The following is a 22,331-nucleotide window of genomic DNA, read 5'->3' as shown; positions in this document are numbered from 1 at the left end:
GCTCACACATTCCCACAAATGTCAAGAACACATATCAATGAACAATTATACCTTTGCAAACATTACGCCTTCATGAAATACACAAGCTGCCTTTATATTTATCATGTACTCTCATAAACATGAACACAGACATACATTCTGAGTGATAAATATGGATTATAGACAGTGCTTTTACTCACAGTGATTTACAGCAACCTTGCCTCTGCAGGCAACATCTGCAAGATGGATTGCTGATGGTCAGATCTGATTGTATCTACCGTTCAGTTTGGCTTTTAAATACCAAAACATGCTCTCTTTTTCTCTGCAAGACTGCTCTCTCCCTCTCTCTCTCTCTCTCTCCCTCCCTTACCCACTTTCCCAGGGGAAGAGCATGGGTGTTTTTCAGACTTTGCCTTTGTTTACCTGGCTCTTTGTTCTGAGCTGCCACATTATCTCTCTAAGTGACGGCATAGCCTCCCTGTGGGCTCATAATGAGGAAGTAGTGGTGCCACATGGCCTTGTCTCTTTACATAGGGGGTATCACTGCATGTTAAGGCATGCCTTTGTTTAATATGGACTTATTTGGCTGTTGACAGATCTGTCTTTTATTCTAGCCTTCATGATGGCTGTCTGTATTTATTGAAAAAGGGGTTATATCTGTGTTTCCTCTGCAGAAAAACCAAGCTCATGATATAATAGCATCATTATTATCAGATTAAATCCAGTTATTGCATATTAGCTGCTACCAATTAAATATGAATTATTAGAAAGAAGAAAAAAAATCTATTCAATCAGTGAAAGACTGTCCCAACATCAAAAACGTCAAACTGTCATTGCTCTCTCTGCATGGTGCCAGATGAAATCGAAAGCATACCCTTGCAGAAGTATTAACTTCCACCCTGTGGTGCTTTCACAGTGTTCCTATCTCAAAGCACAAGTTCATATATGGACTCCTGTTATGTAAGACAGTCCAAACCAAAATTGTGAACTTCTACAGCTCTCTTAAAGCAGACAAGGCAGGATGAAATCTGAAATTAATTTGCCAGAGCAAATATGGCATCTATTTAATCATTTGAATTAAGTGCTTTGAATTAATGCATTTACCTCCCTCTATGGTGCTGTGTTTGTGAATACGTTCTGTATAGGCAGATTTTGTCAGTTTGCATAATGTCATCAATTCTTTACCTTCTTCCACCAAATCTCACAATTTGATGTTCACCTTTATGCAACTGAATTTGGCCCATGCTATACCTATCAAAAAATATTGAATATGTTGCCCAAGGGTTAATGTGCACTCAAGTCAGCAAAGTCAACAAATCAGCAAATAGCTGCTCATAAGAAAACCAAAGACCTTCTCCTTTTGACTTTTCTTTTTCACTTTTTGGCTAACTGGGAGACATGACTAAATGACTAAAGATCTTTACAAGAAACGTAGTGCTCTTCAGAATTAGGCTGACATTACTCTTTCACTTTCCTTGACAGCTTCTCAATATTTCCCAGAAAACTGAATTACGCAAACAGTCGTTTTTGTGATGCCAATAAAAGAAGAACTCTCATGGTCAGATGTGCAAAATATGATATAATTGCAGGTGCAGCTGGTTATGTAAGGTGCTATTGATTATTCTAAATGAATCACATTAAAACAGTGGCTCCAAATGTAGTCATATTGCATTTCATCATATTGGATTTTAGTGATTGGATTTATTGAATATTCTTAGTATATGTCATGACAATCATTGCTGATTACAGTTGCATGTTCACCATTTTCAGATCCCATTCCTCTGCTTTCCTTCTAGTAGTTTGTCCTGTTTGTGACAGCAGCAATGTGCTATTTCCTGTGAAGGTCCAGCAGCATTGTTACTGCTTTGCTTCCAGTCCCTGTGGCCTACAGTATGTTGCCATTGAGCCTCTCTCACACAGTCCTTTTCTAATAGTTCTGCACCATTAACTGAACTTTCATAGCATTCATTTTCCCTTGTAATTTGTGAAACCCTGTTGACAGCATGGCAATAGACCACTCAATTCCCTATAATTAATGTTATGTCCCCCCATTAAAAATAAACTGTAATAATACTTTAGCTAACTAGGGGTGTGACTCAGGTCAACGGGCAAAACACACTGAAATCCACAGGGCACATCGTATATGGAAAAGGGAAATTACTGCTTTTTCTAATAAAATGATATGTATCCGTGAAAAAATAATTCTCTTAGACAGTGAAGAGTTCCTAAAAATCAATTTTTTAGTGTTTGTTCCAGACTTTATTTGAGTTAAAGCATTTACGCTGCAGTCATACTGAATTTCACTCACTATTAATGTCACTGAAGGACGGGGTGAGATGTAATCTGATTGAATTTTGACCTGTGGAGTTGCGAGATTCACCAATGTCAAGTGGAGTTCATATTTAAGGATTTTAACAGTTGCTCCCATAGTTCTGCTGAATTGAAAGATAGCTCTCAATGTCCTTTATGGGCCACTGAACCACTTACTATTTTACACTTGTAGGCTGTGTAGTATGAGAGCGAGCTGTCATAACTTTCTAGAGATATACAATCTTAATTCAAACTAATATATACCACAGTATAATTCCTTCAAACTTGACTTTCCAAATCTTAATTTTCACACTAGTACCTTTATTGCATTTTACTGGAGGGCCTAAGCCATTTAAGATGCAGTACTTTTATTGGCACTTCTTGTTGTTCCCTTTATTACATTTTAAGCAATGTTTTCATCTGATTCATTTTAGGACTGAATACATCAGTTATATTTTAAAACACATGGGTTTGCTAGTTTTGTTATGGCACAATAAACACAGCAAATATTTTGGCTGTTCCCAGTATCAGCCTGTATAAATCAAATTAATAGTAAGTGTCGAAACTGTGGCTTGACAGAAAACACAGAGTTTAATGGCTAACATTTTCCCCCTGTTGCATGCCTGCTCATTTATTCTCAGATTTGCAACATTGTGCATACATCACCAATAACCATGTTTCCTGTCAGAAAAGCAGAGCTGTAGAAGTTGAATGTCTACAGCCTGTCAACTCCCAATTAGCCTTAAATGTTGTTAAAACATCCCAGTTGTGCCTCGTCAACATGAGAAAATCTTGTCATATTTAGTGTAAGAATTGCATGTACTGTGTATAGTTTCATAATTGCTTCATTTGTGGGTGTCACTGTCCTGTGACTTGACATATAGTTTATACATAAGTAGTAAGTTAACTCTAAACTTGCTGTTAGATGATGTTGTGTAGCAGCAGCTATCCCTACCACTTGGCCAGCAGCTCACCCCTGTGTTTCAGCTCCTAAAAGTGTAAAATAATGTCATTTTTAGTCACCACAATGTCTCTAAACTGTTCACTTAGCCCTCCAAAAGCTATACATATGGCTATGCACCATATGTGCACAGTTACAGAGAGTTAGCCTGCGCACAACACAATAGTTATTAGACTTTTCTCTGAACTTTGTGTAACACAAGTACTACGTCAACTCTGACATATGCTGCAATACCTTGCAAGTCGATTGTTTCGAGTCGGTATCCCAATCTAAATGCATCACAGTGCATCTGCTCGGGGAAACATGGACACCTGGAGCAAACTGATATTTGTACGGCAAGTCTCTGAACTTCACAAGCACCAGCATCTACTGAGGAGCTTCACATTAGCACACTTCAAAAGAGAGGAGTAGGAACGGAGGAGTACGGTAGTACCGCATGCTTGCAAAGACTTCTATCAAGTACAAATCAACTGAAATGGCAATTACAAAGTTTTTAGAGTAAGTTTCATAACACAAACACTTCATGAAGTAAAAATTGATGGAAAAGCTCACTCTGATTTTACACTCTGAGGTCTGTCATATTGCTGTGATGTGAGGTCTGAACTCATGCTAGATGGATCTTGCCCGAGTTTCCGACTTGGATTTCCATCATGAATGACCGTTTCATTACCATTTTCCGTGTTGGAGGTCATTTTTCCAGTTTCCGAGTACAATGGATTGCAGCATATGCCCTGTCACTAAACTGCTCCAATTTACCACAGGCTTACATCAGGCTCTCCTTCTTGTGTCATTAAATCTTTCCTACATAGGGCTGCTGTTTGAGCGGGTCCATAGCAACAATTAACCAAATTTGGTTCATCCTCCCTAGCTAATTCACCATAATCTGGCCTCTGTGACTCATTTGCAGTGACGTATATTTGTTGTAAGCAGCTAAGGACTTCCTGCACAAGGACATCAGTTACCTCTCACTCTGTGCTGCACATACCTCGTGCATATGTTTGCCCAGCATGCACACTGTTTTTTTTCATGTTTCACTGCATGTGCTGAAGTGTATTCAGTCTACACACCAACCGTATCTTTAACCAACCAAAGAAACATTTAAAAGGTTTAATATTCTGGGTTTTTTTCCCTGTTATGTTTCCATTATGTTTATACTCATTTCATTGTATTTCTTTATAAACTCTGTTTTGATGAGTGCTGATATCAGTGCCATGAACTAAATGATTTTGTATAATTTAAATGAGCTAAATTATTGAAATTGGATGATTGAGAGATCACTGCTGATGATGGCTTACAGGTGCATGCATGATGAAAGAATGACAATTTAGGTGCAATAAATCCCCATGGTGGCTCATGGGTGACACAGACACGAGACTCGATTTCTTCTTTGTTATTTTTTATTGACATTTGACTTTTGTTATTCTTATCGACAGACCTGTATTGCAAACAGCTAGTTGAGGGTTTGTCTATATCCATTTCTGATTGTAAGATTGGATGTCAGGATAATGTCTGCATAATTTTACAATTTTATGCAGACATGCACCAGTACTTTTTTGTGTGGGCAGTACTTTTTTAACCATGGCCATTCACTTACCATAAAGAAGCCATTATTCTTGTGACTGTGACAGCACAGGCCCTAACTTTAATGAAGTGGTAATTTAATGTCAAACCATGTTTTTTCCCCCCAAAACTAACACAATTATTTTTGTGCCTAAACCTACCTGAACCATAATGATATGAAATGTCTTCTTTTTAATAGTGGCATTCAATTTGGAGACCTTGTGTAGTCAGTGATGATTAATGTAGGGATCATATGCTATATATAGGGATCATAGACTGAGATCAGAGTATTAAACATGGCACCTTTACAATGGAAAGTACATTATAGTGGCACTGGTAATCCCAATCACTGGCAAAATTGGCTAAATATTTTTTTGGGATTTGAATGTTACTTAATTAATTTCACGTGTCTACTGTCCAATATTTCCTTCCTCTTTCCTAAAAAGATCATGGATGATTCTACTTAGGTCATCTTGAGGTGAAGACAAAAACTGGAAACACCTGAGTCTTGTTTCCTCTCTGTCTTTCTATCTATGGGCTTTTCTTGTGAAATTCTTTTGGGAGCCAGAACAGTATGACAGAAAACTCTGCCCTTCTCCAGAAACAAAACAAGAAAAAAAAAACACATTGGTTCTTCATTTCCGTGATGCAGCAGTCAAACTCTAAAGAATACACCACCTGTCCCAGGCTACAAGCACGCTAACTGGCTGCCTGGCTGTTGGGAAGCAGTGCAGCTGTCTGCCGAGGAATGAAATATTCCTGACGTTTTGCATGCATCTATTATCTTCCTTGTGGGAAAACAGCATGAGTCCTTTTGGGTAAATTGTTCCTTCAGTTCTAATCCTTGTGGAGGCATCAACAGAAGACTGATGTAGTTCCCTCTGAAGTAGCAAATGGAGCTGTGCTGTTGTTTCTCCGCTACAACACAATGCAGCACAGAGAATCTGAAAAGATTGAAGAGAGACTTTAATGCAGCATGGAAAAGCCACCGTGCTGTACAGCTAACACTGTAGACTGAGAGCAAATCATGTCCATCCTACAAAGAAATCACAGGTGTATTCACTTTTATTTATTGTTAGTATCTGGTAATGGTAAGACTCAAGATTAAAACAAAGAGGCACTTGAGTGTCACTTATACTGTCTGGGCACAAGTATGTCTATATTTGCTCTCTAGCCTAAAATGATTACAGTCTGAAAACAAGACAACTTGTTTTTACCAGTATGCACAAGTAGACACATGAGCAACACTGTTGAGATACTTGATTTGGTACATGTATGTGGCTAGAGGAATATATCAATTAGGGCGCAGAGCAGGGATATCATTCATGATAGCTGATTTTGCAATGTAAACCTAAAAATGACTAAACATGGAGACACTGCAAGAGGTTGCTGTAGGATGTGATTATGGGAGAAGCAGCAATTATAGAGGTCTATATTAGTTTCTCATCAAATCCTTCCTCATTCTGATGTAATGCGCCACCACTAATGAATTTAATGCATCTTGTAGACACATCGTTTTTATTTCTGACCGATAAAACCAAGATTTTTCTCCTTGGTCACATGATTGAGCTCAGAAAAGATGTATTGCGGTATTTTGCTGTCTTTTTTTGATACTACAGCTAAGAGGCACAAAGGTAAGAAATCTTCATGTGCATGTAGGGGCTTGAATTTTGGTTCAATCAAATAAACAGGTTTCAAGTTAATTGGTCTTTGTGGTCTTTGGTCCTGTTGCTCGGAACCCAAATGAACTGTGAATGTTTTTTTTCTCCAATAAACCTTGTGAGGGTGAGGTACGAAAAATAACTGTTGAAAACATAATTTCTCAATAGTGATTATACTATTAATATATTAATGGTGCTACTCTTAAGCTTTCCACCTGCAATACACTCCAAAAATTAAAACATTGACTTTAATTCAATTTATTTTGTCAACAGGTTACACAAAATTGAATTAGGTTAGTTAAAAGCACCATTGTTAAGGTCATCTAACATAATGCACTTGTGTTACAGTTACACAATGATTGTAAATTGAGCCAACTGAATCAAAAAGAGATATTTAAGCTCACCCAACGTCAATTATGTTATATGGACTTAAAGAATATGTGTACAGGCTACGTATTTTACATTTGTCGTTTCAACATGTATCTTATTTGTAGTAGTAAAATAATATATTTAAGTTCAATTAGGCTATGTTTACACAGAAACGATCTGAACAGAAAACGCAAAAGTGGCGTTGCGTTCTCACTTTTTATTCCGCGTTTAGGCGAGCGTTTTTTTTGGGGGGGGGGATCTGCGTGCATACTGTGACTGCCTAGTAGCGCGAAATGGAAAATCAAAACCAAACCAGGTATCAGCAGAAGGATAGGTACGTGACGTCACATGGAAGAGCGTCTGTCACCTAGGTTACAGCTTCAGACCGCAGCAAAAACTGCTACATTTAAGGCAGACTTTTGCGTTTTTACCCTTTAGACGGGAACGCGACGGTTGAGCTTTTTTAAGATTTCCATTCTGGAGGGTGGTTTCACTTTTTTGCCTCAAAAACTCCGTCACAGCCTAAACGAAAGGTACATTCGCTCAAATATTGTGTCGTTTTCACCTGCGAGCGTTGTCGTGTAAACAGGGCCTTAATTAAAACATTTTACTAATTAGTTTTACATAATTCTAGTTTGTCAACAGGTTCCACACAAATGAATTTGGTACACCCAACACATTTTTTCCTATTTCCTTTATTCTAAACACATCTGGAAAGAAAGCATTTTAACTGGCCATTTGCTGAAAAACCACCTAACACTGATATCATTGTCATATCATGTAATTAAGGTAGATGTGTACTTTTCTAACTTTTTTAATTGCATAGGTAAGTCCTGTGGTATGCTCATGTGTAAAGATGAAGGAAGCCTCGCTTATTTTTAGCTCTTGGGGGTTTCTGAGTGTTGGCTGCTTGCTAAATGGTGTTATCATGACTCATCTGGGACTGGCTGTTTAGGCGGCACAAAAACTCTTCTCACTAGTTTTCTTTGTTGCCAGGTTCATGTAATCACTTGAAGCAATCTGTTGAAGAGCTGAATGATATAGGCCCTCCATAAAATCCAACCTTCACAGTAAAAGTATTTCTCAGGAGATTTTAACAGCTGTTGGGAGTGGTTTGTAAAGAGACACATGGATAGCTGCTGAGAAGATATTTTTAATTTCAACTGTTGAACTGAGTGCCCATAAAATGAAAATGAACAAGTCAGCCCCTTTGTTATGAGCACAGCAGACTATAACGGTGGTTTGATATGCATTAGTTTGATAAAATAAGCATTTATATTTATGAATGCCTCTCATTCAGTAGCCTCATATATAAGGAAATTACTTCAAAGTGCCTGAGAACGCACAGGTTGGTGTCCATGCGCTGTGTCGTCAAGAAGCCACTGATGAAAAATGTTCATTTCTGCATTTCTATTTTCAGTTGCTGTGTTCATATTTTCAGCCGCCTCTGTAATAAATCATGAGGTCATCATGCCGCCATGCAGCGCACAGAGATACAGTAACAATAAAGCAGTTCTCATCCACACTGGACATGAGATGGTTTTAATAAGAAATATGAATATGGCTGTTTTGGCTTCTTCTTTATTTATTGCATACTTGGGCCACACTCAGTGAAATGAATGGTACAAAGGATGAACTGCAAATACCAACTGTTTTTTTTAAAATGTCAAATGAATCAGCATGGTTTTATTTATTATAAGTATGTATTTATTTATGCATTTTTAATGACATTACACTTAACATACACCTAAATCTGAATTAATTGTTGCCACTTGGGAGTAGCAAAATAAGATAAAAAGAAAAAAGCTGACATATTATCACGTTATGAATTGTAATTATAAATAAATTATAAATGTAATGTGAGCAAAATATCTCTCACACAGTCTTTGGATCTAGAGGCACGGACCGACTAACTAACTAGCCCCTCGTTCATCCCACTCCTGTATTCAGCACTCCTATGATGGAATATTATATAACCTCAGATTTACTCTTACTAAACACAAATTAATTAAAGCATATGCACCGTGCAAGCACTCATGACACACTGACCCTCTTCAAGACAAGGCTTACAGATCAGGAAATACATCTGGATCCACCTTAAAGCCCTTATAATAATGTGAATTGTAAAAACTATGAAGTAGCTTTCAAGGTGTCTACTTGCTTTCTTTGCCTGTTCCAGCAGACACTGAGCAACATTATAAATGATCTATGACTCCTTAAAAAAATGTGTTGGCTTAGTTTTGGCCACCTGATGAATGTAAATCCCAAACACAGTCACTTTATAGCTCAGCTGAGGAAAATATCTGGCTCTTTAGCTGCCGCATACTCGACTTTCTTCACCAAATAGTGGTCAATTCTCTCTGTCTGCCATTTGGTATGTGACAGGCAGGGTACTGTGGGATTACACAGACTGCTGCTGCTGCTGGAAACACTGTTGATAGGCACTGTAGAGCTGAATGGAAACACAGAGACATTTTCTTCACTACGAGACAGCCTGTCACATTTAATCTACTGTCAATTTATAAAAACTGATGTGCACCTTGTTACTTAGATCCTTCCTCCTCTTCTTTAATGCATTGTTAACCTTAGTGTCGTCCTCCCGGGTCAAATTGACCCCGCCTGTTTTGACTGTTCCTTCTTTACTTCTTTCCTTCCTCCTTCCTCCCTCCTTCCCTTCTTCCTTCCTCCTTCCTTCCCTTCCTTCCTTCCTTCCCTTCCTTCCTTCCTTCCTCCCTCATTTCCTTCCTTCTTCCTCCCTTCCATCTTTCCTTCCTTCCTTCCATCCTTCCTTCCTTCCTTCCTTCCTTCCTTCCTTCCGTCCTTCCTTCCTTCCTTCCCTTCCTTCCTCCCTCCCTCCCTCATTTCCTTCCTTCTTCCTCCCTTCCTCTTTTCCTTTTGTCCCTCCCTCCCTCGTTCCCTTTGTCCTCCCTCCCTCCCTCCTACCTTCCTTCCTTCCTTCTTTCCTCCGTCTTTCCTTCCTCCCGTCCTTCTCTCCTTTCCTCCCTTGCTTCCTCCCTCCCTCCTTTCCTTCCTTCCTTTCTTCCTCCTTCCTCCCTCCCTCCTTTCCTTCCTTCTGTCCTTTCCTCCCTTCCTTCCATCCTTCCATCTTTCTTTCCTTCCTTTCTTCCTTTCTTTCTTTCTTTCTTTCTTTCTTTCTTCCTTCCTTCCTTCCTTCCTTCCTTCCATCTTTCCTCCTTCCTTCCTTCCTTGACTCGAGGACAACAGAAGGGTTAAAATAGAGTGGTAGAAACACATGTGAAAAAGTGAGGTATGAACTTCCAAAAAGACAACACTGCAATCTTTTCATTTCATAGCCTTCACTTTCTAACCAGGCTTTGATGTACTTTTTTTTTCAATGTCATCTGTCAATAAAAAAAACTGTTGTTTAAGCCTTTGATGAGCTGTCAGCGCCTGCAGGCTATCAAACATATACGTAGAGTGAAGCTCGCGATTCATGTTTGCACTGAGTTTCATGTTTACGTTTAGGAGTCTCTTGGTGGAGTTAAATGCTTCAGGTTAAACAATATATCTGTAGTGTGCAAACCTTAGATGAACTTGTCTTTCCAAGTTTGACTGAACCAAAAAAAAAAGTTAAATTTTCAACTTTATTGCAAGGCGGTTTGGGTCTGCAAAGATTTGTGATGGGATATCAGAAAAGATCAAATTCCCTCTGTTCTAAAAATAATTGGGCTGTCCCTTTGAGACTGTTGTTTCTTGTGGTGATTGGCTCATTGTTTACAATAATTACCACACTATCAGAACTAATTTAAGGATATCACAGTGATGTGAAAATACTCTATTCAACACATTTATTTTGCTGAGAAATTAGTTTTAATGACATGAAAAAAGCTAATAAAATAAACATTATTGTTCCAGTTGCAGACAGGGACCCATTTTGTTTGCCTTTTCATTTTGGGAGTGCTGGGTAATTTCCATGTTTTTGGCAAAAACCTTTATCTTAGACATAAATTCACAGGGCCAGTAAAGTTGGATATGAAGTATATAATGCTTATCTTAATTAACTCGACAATGTATTTACACTTAGGCATCTTTAATATTCTTGCGACTCCCCTGACTACTCTAACATTGTTGTGTATAAACCTTAATTTAATGTTGTGATGCTCAGTGACTTACAGACAAGGATTTACTTTATATTTAAGTGTTGTTGTTTTTTTCTCTACCGCATTGCAGTTGATTTTTCCTTAATTTCCCAAAATGTCATTCAAACATCCCTAGGTTATGTATTTCTTGCAGCCTGTACATGCATATGGAATATTAATATATATGATTTCAAGTATGATGATATGGTAGATACAGGTTACGTGCAAAGATAATGTTTCAGATTAACAAGCTTTTAGATTTAAACTTGTTATGTCCTTCATGAAGAATCACCTGCTGCAGCAGTTTGATATAAAGCAGATGTCTCAAACTCACAGCCCTTTAGCCAGATGCAGCTGCTAACCAATTTCATGTGCCCCCCCATGATACTAATTTTACAATTAGGTTTTTGCGAAGCTCTGATTTTGCACCATGCTAGACCTGGAGTAGCTGAGTGGTCTGGTTTGTATTTAGGGAGGCACTTCTATCATCAACCAGTGTGTGTACTTAGGAAATCTCAGGAAGGTCATTAAACTACCTGCTAAAGTCAGTCCTGGTTTCACCATGTATAACTCTATAACTGTATATATTATATTTTGTATTTATATATATTTTACACTTTCTTATATATGTGTTATATATTCACTTTCTCATATTTACATTTGTGTGTGTGTGTGTGTGCGTGTGTGTGTTTATAGTGAGTGAGTGTGTGTGTGTGTGTGTGTGTGTGTGTGTGTGTGTGTGTGTGTGTGTGTGTGTGTTTTAATGTTGAATGAATGTGTGTTTGTGTGTGTGTGTGTGTGTGTGTGTGTGTGTGTTTGTGTGTGTGTGTGTGTGTGTGTGTGTGTGTGTGTGTGTGTGTGTGTGTGTGTGTGTGTGTGTGTGTGTGTGTGTGTGTGTGTGTGTGTGTGTGTGTGTGTGTGTGTGTTAAATTTATCTTTATCTTTGCTGGACAAGTACCGCTAACATTTCACTACACATTGTACAGTGGATAAATTTTGTTGTAATTGTGATAAGTATTTGGTGGGGAGGATTGTAATTAATTTATTAATATATTATATATTACATTTTCATTTACATATTGATTTCCTTACACGTAGAACTTTCCGTTACTCGCACTAGGTTATTTGTCGTTGCCACCCCTGTGCTGTCTTATACTGTTTGTTCTGTAGAGAAGTGAGTGAGGCTTTTTTTGTTTAACCTTAGATTTTCCACAGACAGAGTTGAGCTAGGACTGGTTTTGTTACATTGATGTCTTTTGTTTGACCAATAAAACATTGAAATTGAAATTGGCTGGTCCCCTTCTGACCAAACGGGATGCTCATTGGCCCCCAGGTAATTTCAGTTTGAGCATCCAACTCCTTTTTGTAAAATCAAAACCTGTATGTCATAAATACATTGATAGAATCAGGGAACTTTGTAATGATGACAGAATGTCCAATGTCCATTAAGATTAAGAAATCATATTAAGAAATGTACTCCTTACAAAACTTCAGATACAAACATCAGATAATCCAGGTGATCATTACATACAGTGTAAGCAGAAGCTGCTCATAACCATAGAAGTTACTTTATATTAAAACAAATAAGACATTTACAGTTTGCATTAGACCATTTACCTTTTCTAGTTGTATTAGCTGTGTTGACACCATTGCAGTGGTTTTTTTATAAGCTTTTCTGTGTGTGTGCAGCCTTTTACAGCCTTTAAGTGTTAGTTTTAGGATTCCTATAGCATTAACAGCAGTGTTGCCTAGAAGAGAAGGAATAGGTTTCAATGAGAAATAGACAAATTTTTCTCACATGTAGAGTTGAACAGCAGCCTCAATAAACCTTTTAGAGCCTCGTTACTTCGTTAGCGAGTATGTCTCTGCAGCATTACAACAGTTTCATTTCTTTTCAGAGCATGAGGGCCTCAGAGAAATCCCACTACTAAAACTGTATCTACTGAGCTCTACTGCTTCTGTGCTGGAAGGCAGTCTCAGGTGCCGACTGTGTGATGAGATGCTGCCTTAAATCAGGGGCTAATTACACGCAGATTGCGAGCTCATATTCAGTGAAAGGCACAGTGCGAATTTACCCCCGCTTTCACACATGCAAATCAAGCCTCATACGTTATGGAGGTAGAACAGTGCTGTGTGCTACCCATATGTTATATCTGCCTTTCCAGGTCAACAGGACTGCGATGTACGGAAATGAGAATACCAAATCAGAGGGGAGAACAAATGAAAAATAAACATATGGGCTGATTATTTCAAGCAGGTGGCACTTGAGGACACACCCCGAGTAGTTATGTGATGTCACAGCAGGTGTTTTAATGATTGCACGGAAAAGATGGAAAACACCTGGTTTGAACTCATTGATTGCATCTATTAGCATTCAGAGGAACACTGTGGCTTTCTCAATAAAGAGCAAACCATAATTAGATGCATTCAAACCATGAGGGGTCAGAGTAGGCAGCTAAAAAGAAATGTTGAGATTACATGACAGTTGTATTTATTGATCATTTCATCATATTCATAACTCATAATTGTATCATTTTATACAGGACGACATTTGAGTAGATTTGCACATGTGTACTCAGTTCTCACACAGTGGTGAATGATCCAGTTGAGGCAAGTCCAAAAGAATAGCTCTGGGCTTTGAAGCCAATTTGACATTTGGTCCAAACCATGTAATTACAACACTGCGTAATGCTTGGGCCCTAAAAGACTTTTCCAATAGATTTACATAATGAAAGAGACATCTGTAAATAGATGACTCGTTCGGTCCAATCGCATTTTGAAAGTCTAGAAGAGCCACACGATTGAATCATTTTATCCCTGTTCAAATTAGCCAAAGGCCAAAACTGGAAGTTAGGCATAGGGCCCATAGAGCATGTGCAGTATGTTTTCAGGAAGTAGCTTTCTGGCTTCATATGCCACTGAGCAATAATCATAGGAATGAACAGGGCCCCACTTTCAATGCTGTATCCAGTTCTCTTTATGGATCCACGGGTAGAGGCACAGACCAACTCTACAGTCTTTGGCTCTTCCATGTCACGTGACGTCCAATCCTTCTCGCTCCATGCCGTGCACTTCACAGGCTAGTGCACGACTGTCAGACATGAGTATGTTTATGAGCATCTGCCGAGGTAACATGAGAGAGCTAACCGGTTAGCTTGTTACATGTAGCGATGACAATTAGGTTTTAAAGTCCAGTAGCATCTATTAAAAGGATTTATTGATGCCATGTGAATATCTGCAGTTTAAGACTTCTTTTGACGGATATATATGTTTACTTTTTTAAACCCTTTCATTGACTTGTTGTGTGTTAGGCTACTGTGCACTGGCACCAATATTTCTCTCTTTTATTTTTCTTTAGCTAATAGTAATTGCACCATAAAAACATGGAGCTTGATTTCCATCTTCAGCAAAACTAATTTGTCAGCCACAAGTTAGTTTTAAACTTTAAAACTTAATTTTATCCAAAAAAACAATTAAATATAAATCTTACAGAGGCCTGTATTTCGCACAGAATATTTTTAAGTAACAGTGTTTTTAATAAAATTAGAATTATTTATTAATTTTATACCAATTTAACTCCAATTTATATGGAATTTCAACTTTTTTCTTAAATCAAATAAGAAATGTATTGGTGTAAATGTACTTTTATGCATTGCCATTGCAAAATACATCAGTAAGTCTCCAGTGACAATATTTGTTCAAGATTTCCAACCAGGGTTCATACATCCTGTCCTGAACCCCATTTTAATGATCTAAGTATAAAAGAGTAATTATGTACCCCAAAATTAGGAACACTGAGACTTCCTCTCTTTTTATCATAATTTAAAAATCATGTATCTAATTATTGGTTTCTTTTCTGTCCAATTTAATTTTAAAATTGCATTTTTCAATTCATCCCAAAGCCCACAATTAAGTCTGAATTCCTGAATACCTCACTTTTTTTTGGCCATCTGTAATGTATTTAAATTAATTGTGAAACCAGATATTAAAACTAAACTTGTTGAATGTTTTTTCCAGGCAGTGGTTTTCTGAAGTTTGAAACTAAGGCAGACTGTGTAACCCTATCATAGTTTACTGGAACTTTAAATCTGTTGGACAAATCAATGATTTCCTACTGGAATATTTCACTTTGCTCTGGAATAGTGATTTATTGAACTTCATCTACTGCATGTGTGTCGCTTGGTGTGAGTGATTCAGATTTTCCAAACTTTAAAAAGGACTGGGAAACTACCAGTGACTTGCTTGGGAGAGGAGCTATTGCACTTGCATTGCACTTTTGTCTGCATGCACTTCTGTCTTTTTGAATCTCTCTTGTACTGAACTTCAGTTGACAATGACAACTGTCCTGCCTCTTTCTATCTCTGAGTCTGGTCTTACTGAGATATGTGTCACACTGCACATGCTGAGAATTATTTATTTTGAGGTGCAAGAAAACCTTCCTAGAATTGGAGGAGCTCCATGCAAGCTCCACACAAAAAGCGACTCAAACCCAGAAACTTGATAAGAATAATAAGAAATACCCAGTTACTACAAGTACTATAACTCATTTCTTACTACCATGCCAATTTCAATATATCTTAACATTATCTCACATTTCACCTCAATCGACTGCTTTATGTGGGTCAAAAAAGCTTGTAAATGACACAAATCAACCACTGCTATTTATCAATGTCATATACATCTCACTGAATATGCAGAAGATGTAACCCTAGATGAGTAAGAGAAGTAGAGAATGAAGAATAACAGGATGGTTTTGCAGTGTAAAAACTCCTCCATTACATACACACATGAGTAAAATACGTTTTATTCATATAGTACCAAATCACAACACCATCACTTTTCACATAGAGCAGTTCACAAATGACTGCCTATAAGACTTATAAGTAATTTCCCTTTGCTGAATGTCTTTAACACTGTATTCGCACTGGATGTAGGTACTGTATTATGTTCATTATTTGAAATAATTTGTATATAAGTTATGCCATGAACAGTGAAATCTGGCTACTATAAAATGATCAAATCTGATCGTGAGAGTATTGAGACAGTTCAGGCGGCCCAGTGGCTCAATGAATCTAATATCAAACTTCTATTATTCTAATTTAATACCCTATCTGAATAAGACCTCATGATATCCCATGCTTTTTAATAACTGCAGAGATTGAGCGTGATTTTAATGCTGTTTGAATTTTCCATAACTATGCTGCACTGAGTAAAAATTAAATGGATACTTTGCGAATGCTCAGCCTGAATTATATTGTTCTAATGGAGAGCGGGACATGGAAATCCAAATGTAAGTAAATTTCCCACTATGACCTGTATATTGAGAGCTCCTACCCATCGCCACTCTCATCTGACTGGATGGAGCTTTTCAAATCAGATGACAGAGATTTATTTTAAACTATTCCCTAATTTTTTGTAGGGTTTTTCCTGTTGTTAATAATATCAGTGTTATGTCAGTGTCACTTAAAGGTGAACAAAAATCACACTTAATCCAAAAAGCAATATTTAGAAATATGAGTTCTTTACTGTTCCTGTGTGAAAAGTAGTGGAAGAATTGCCCCTATACAGTTGAACAAGTGGTATTATGTATGATATTCCAGGCCATCATGTTTTCTCATGGGAACAGCACATACATAGACTGAATGTCTGCCCCTGGACTAAATAAGTGAAAGACCATTATTCATCTGGAAACATTTCTCAGATTTTTTTTGGTAGACTTCGTCATTCCTCAAATGAATGCTTTGGAGGAACACTACAATAACTCACTTGTCCAGAGTACTGAAGCAAAGTAACTTATTAAATATTGGTACAGTAAGAACTATTCCTGAAGAGATTAAGGACTGAAATCAGAAGATACTAAAGTGAGAGAAAGGATTAAAATAGGAGATACAGTTGGAAAAGCAGCTACTCTGGCATGCAGGTACTGGATATGCGAAGCAAACCGAATTCACAATCCCTGTTTTCCCCAGTTTCTCCACCATGTTGGGTGAACAGTTAAAGCATTATAATCTGTTTTGCTCTGGGTGCCTTCTGGCCTGAAAAAAATTGGACTGACAGTAGACAAAAAGTTTAGCTTTGTAGTGAGAGGCTGTCTCTTGGAACCCATAACTATCACCAGACTCTATAAGTCTCATTTTCAGGCTGTCTTCCCAGTGTTTTTACATATCCAAATAAGAACATACCGGCAATATATCCCCACTTGCATGGAGACTGCACATTGGTGTATAAATGAGAGCTCTGCTCAACACCCCTGAATTACTACTCCAGCCTTACAGCAAAGATGCAGTGTTGCTGAGAGAAACCTTTACAACATGCCCTTTGTTAAAGTTGAACTTCATTGACTTGAATCAGTCAAATCAAAATCAACAATTGAAATAAATCAATCAAATCATATCAAATAACAACCACACATTTTGACATGGTATGGGCATTTCAATTACATGTAAATAAAACAGGAAACTGCAGGAAACAATGAAGCCTTATGTTGTGGGTTGTCAACATCCTCTCAACCACAAACTGTATGATTAACCAAGACAATCCTCCAAAGATGAGAGCTGAAAATACAACAGACACAATAAGACACTTTCACTACATTCAATCCAACAAGAAAAATTGTCTCAACAAACCCAAGATCTGCAAAACAAGCTCTGGATTTAACTATACCACACTGTTACATTAGAATTCCTCAAAAGCTGCAACAGTAAAATATGCACAGATAAGAAATATACTGTATATTGCTGCCATTTCAGTTTATCAGTATTTATTTACCTGTAGCTGAGATTCACAAAAATTCACAAAGCTTCTTGAATTTTTCAATCTTCCAAATGTACCTTTGGCAGATTTCTTTCACTTGTGTCTTCTCAACACTTCACAGACGATGTGAGGTCACCTTCTGTCAGCACTAATTAGACTAATGGCTGTCAATCAAACATAAAAGGAGATGTCCAGGTGAGAACGTGTTCACTGTTTGAATATTTTCTCTGTGTGACGAAACACTGTCAGTTTTTAAGACACTATTCTGAATTTGCCAACCTTAAATTATGAATGACATGGGTTTAAACTGTAAGACAGACGGCTCACTACTCAGACATTCACAACTGGGAGGTTAAAATTCATTTGGGAGGTTTAATTTATTTCCATAATTTTTTGGAGGAATAATTAGACAATCCTGGTGAAAACTGATAAAGTTTAGGAGCATTTTAAGGCCAATAATCTCAGTGTTCCTCAGGTCAGATTTACAGCATGCATTGCTACCTGCCAGAGTGTTGTTTTTTATTCTACCACTGGGGGGTGCCATATTCAGAAAGGTCCCAGCGTTAATGAATGTGTCGTTAAAAGACATTTCCACTGATTTTATATATGAAAGTGTGTTTAAAGCCTTCTGTGGCTCCAGATTTGTGCGAATTCTGATAAATTGCCATCATATAAATGACTCACTTGAAGAATACACATCAGAAAATGAAAGAAATCTGTGTGTTTGGAACTAGAAAGACGTGAGGATACCAGATCTCTATAGCCTCTCATCTTTGCTTAAGACTAACAGCTCGAGACAACATTAACTGCTGTTAGCATAACACACCCGAATATATGGGGCAAGTTAATTGAGTCAAGTTGCTTTTTGGTGCCATGTTTTGAGTGTCAGGGCCTGTTTGTGTTGTGGTGTATTTTTGTAGGTTTGGTTTTTGTCTTGTCTGCTTCCTGTTTTATTTTGGTGTGTTTCCCTTGTCTTGTCTAGCTTCCTCCCCTCCTGTTTGCCTCCCTTCCCCTAATGTGTTACACCTGTGCCTCGTTGTTATTCACGGTATATATGTGGTGTCCTGTTCCAGCATTCTTTTTCTATATATTGTCTTAGTATTATCGACTAGTTTTGCCGTTTGGATCCCGAGTTCTGCCTAGTGATTTTGTACCTCTGCCCTGTATTTTGGATTTCCCAGTGTTTGACTTTTGGACCGATTAAACGACTTGAGAACTCTTCATCCCTGTGTCCCTGTCTCTGCATTTGAGTCCACCTGGTCGGTGCTTGACATTGAGGAAGAAAAAGATGACATCTCTGGTTGGCATTTTTAAAATTAAACGGTCCATCTTGAATCCAACAATGTTACAATGCTAAATCAGTGGTGTACAAATATTAAGCAAATATGACCATACATTTCTATTTGATTTTCAACATGGCAGCAGTTTGCTTATCATTTTGGCCTGATAGGCTTGAGATTTGATTTGGTCTTTTAAAAAGCTTGATATTTGATTTGGAAACCTCTGCATTAAACCAATGGCGCATCATTTTCTTCTGCACCTTCATTAAGTACTCCCACTAGACCTATTGACTCTTTCACATAATTGCATATTTCTGTTTATTATCTATCAGTTTAAAAATCTTAGAGGCATCTCGGTTCTGGTTCACATTAGTAAGTCAAGTAGGCCTAAAACTTCCAGTCCTCTCAGTACCCACACAGCAACTAATTATTCATCACCATCCTCTTTCTCAAACCAATTAGCTGCACCTGTAGTGTGCAGCTTCCATCTCTGACACTGATGCCAACATTCAACCACCATCAACACAAACCAAAATGAGGCATTTCATGCTCAATATGTGTACTATTGTTCAGCATACTTTTGGGTGAATAAACGGTAGTATGTATCATTTTTGGATGTCACTTTCTGAGAGCCTCCTTGTTGGTTGGAGATGAGTAACCATGGTAACCAGTACCAGCAATACTAAAAATATTTACCTTAATTTTACCGCAAAAGAGCATTGAGGAGGAATCCTCATTTACAATGGTGTCAAGTAACATTAACAAAGACACAAAACACACAAAACTACTGCTATGAAAATATTAGGTAAAGAAAAGAAAAGAAATAAAAGAAAATATTAGGGAAAATAAAATAGTGTAAAATAAAACAATGAATAAATACAGTTAAACAATCAAGACACGTTGAAGTTTAATACAGTTACAATCAAATAAAACAATGAGATAAGGCTTTTGAATAGCTGTATTGATGGTAAAAAAAACAAACTCTAATTTTAAGGTCTTTTGCAGATTGTTCTTTGTGTTGAGTGCATTATAAGAGAAAAACATTTGTCCTATTTCGGTTCTGACTAATGGAGTATAGAGCAACAACCAATTATGTGATTGAGTACCAATATTGTGTCACTTCAGGGTTAACAGAGATTAAATATAGGGAGGCAGTAATTGTAACAAAGCTTTATGTATGAATAAAAAACAATGCTGATCTCTCCTCACTGCTAGGGAAGGCCATTCAACTTTTTAGTAGAGATTACACTGTCAGGATCATTGGTTATGAACCTTAGGACTGAGTGGTACACAGCATCCAGTGAGGGCAGCATAGAAACAGCTGCTCTTCCATAAATGACATCCCCATAATCCAAAACAATCCAAAATATATTATAATTAGCAAAGCGAAACCTCACTTGAACTGAAGCGTTATTGATATTACGCCAGAGCTGCCATGGTCACTGTCCACCATTGTCGTTGTAACTACTGCATTGCATTGTTGAATATATATGCTTGGCGTTTTGTCGACTGCTCACATATTGTAATGTAAATAGTACATAAATAGTATGTACTTATTGGTTTCGTACTATGATTTCGGACATACTTAAAATCTGACATACCTTCTTAGCGTACTAAATAGTATTTTAGTGTGGAGTTTCAGATGCAGCACACAACTGCAGTGTATCAGATTGATGATAGTCAAGAGGATTATATTGTTGACTGATAAATCTCACTCTCACAAGTGTAAAAGGGTGCACACACTGCAACAAAGTTGGCTCAGTCTTAATAGACTGAAGAAGAAGTTTCTTTTCATTGCTTTTTTGTGTGGATTACAACACTGGAAAATTATTTTGACAAACAGTATGTAGAAAATGAATTCCTGTCATACACTACTGCCATTAAACAGGAAACTCACAAGTAAGATGGTAACAAGCGAAAGTAAGTCCACAAGTTTCTATGTTTGAAAATGGAAAGCAAGTCCTCCTGAGGTATAGTTGTGGTTCTACTCCCCACTGTACAGTATAATGACCTTAGATAGGTTAGCCACTGCAGCAAGCAGGGTCTAGCAAGCATGATGAAACCGGAGCAATGCCCTGCTGCCAGCATATGATCAATGACAAGAAAGTATCAGTATGTCAGCGAAGGACTGCACAGCGTGCCAAAGGAGGACACAATCTCCCAGGGGACCTTGCACAGGCCTGTGCGACTCAGTTGAGGCAGAAGAGGTTAACATGCTCTGTTCCACATAAGGAGACAACTTGTGGTGTAATTTGTCAAATTCATGTTTTCTCTGACTCTTTATGTGGTTAGCTCCTTCAGTAATCTTACAATCTGGATGTTATAGAGCTATATCTCAATAGTGTAGTTGGCATACAGCATACCACTTGTGGTTTTCAGATTGTCACAGATATTTAATGTCAAATAAATGTATTTGTTGTTTATTCAACAGTGAAAGTGCAATTAACAGGATTACATTTCACCCTTTAAAATGAAAAAAAATATGTGTTCCACAGACACTTTATAACTATGACTAATTTCCAACTCTTATCCATTGTCCAATTGATTAAACAATCACAAAATAAAATTGCACGCAGTCTGAAATGTGAGAACAAAAATACTACTGATAGACTGTACACCAGTAAAATTAACTGCCATCATAATGGCACTTAAATGGTCACAATATTAATGCACTTCATAATTAATCAAATGTCCAAACATCAGTGTTCAAGTAAAACTTTTTCAGGGTTTCAGGGTTTTATTTTACAAAGAAGTGGGGAAGGGGTGCAGTCTCACTACACATACCTATCTGTATGTGTTTTCCTTTAGCTTTGTTTTAACAGCCATGATTACATTTTCTCTGCACTGCTGATTCTCTGAGTAGCTACTCTCTGCACATTTTTCAAGACATTTTAACATTTTAATTTCCTTTACCAGCTAGGAATATGCACACACATCCAAACCAAAGAGGGCATGTGCTGAGCTGAAAGTGAGCAAATGCTGAACAAAAACACAGATAAACAGCTCGCACACTGCAGGGCTCCAATGTCCACCTATAATTTATTGCACCAAGGTGACATTTCATGCACTACTGCTCTTCATCAGACTCCAGTGACAAAGCACGACTCCATCCTATATATATACATGAATACAAGTCACATGATGCAGTCATGTGACCCAAATCTCCAGTGTGACATAGAAATAGCAAGGACAAATATATACATACATACATAAATACACACATAAATATATTATGTGTAGTGTAAACAGTTCTGCATAAAGACAGTTAAGAATTCATTGGTGTAAGATGACATTCAATCAATCAGAGAAAACTATGTACAAAAATATATTGTATGTACAAAGGAAAATCCTCAATAAG

This window comes from Scomber scombrus, chromosome 14 (genome assembly GCF_963691925.1).
Source record: "Scomber scombrus chromosome 14, fScoSco1.1, whole genome shotgun sequence".
Lineage (NCBI taxonomy): Eukaryota > Metazoa > Chordata > Actinopteri > Scombriformes > Scombridae > Scomber > Scomber scombrus.
The sequence above is the reverse complement of the archived record's forward strand: the minus strand, read 5'-3'. Positions refer to the sequence as shown.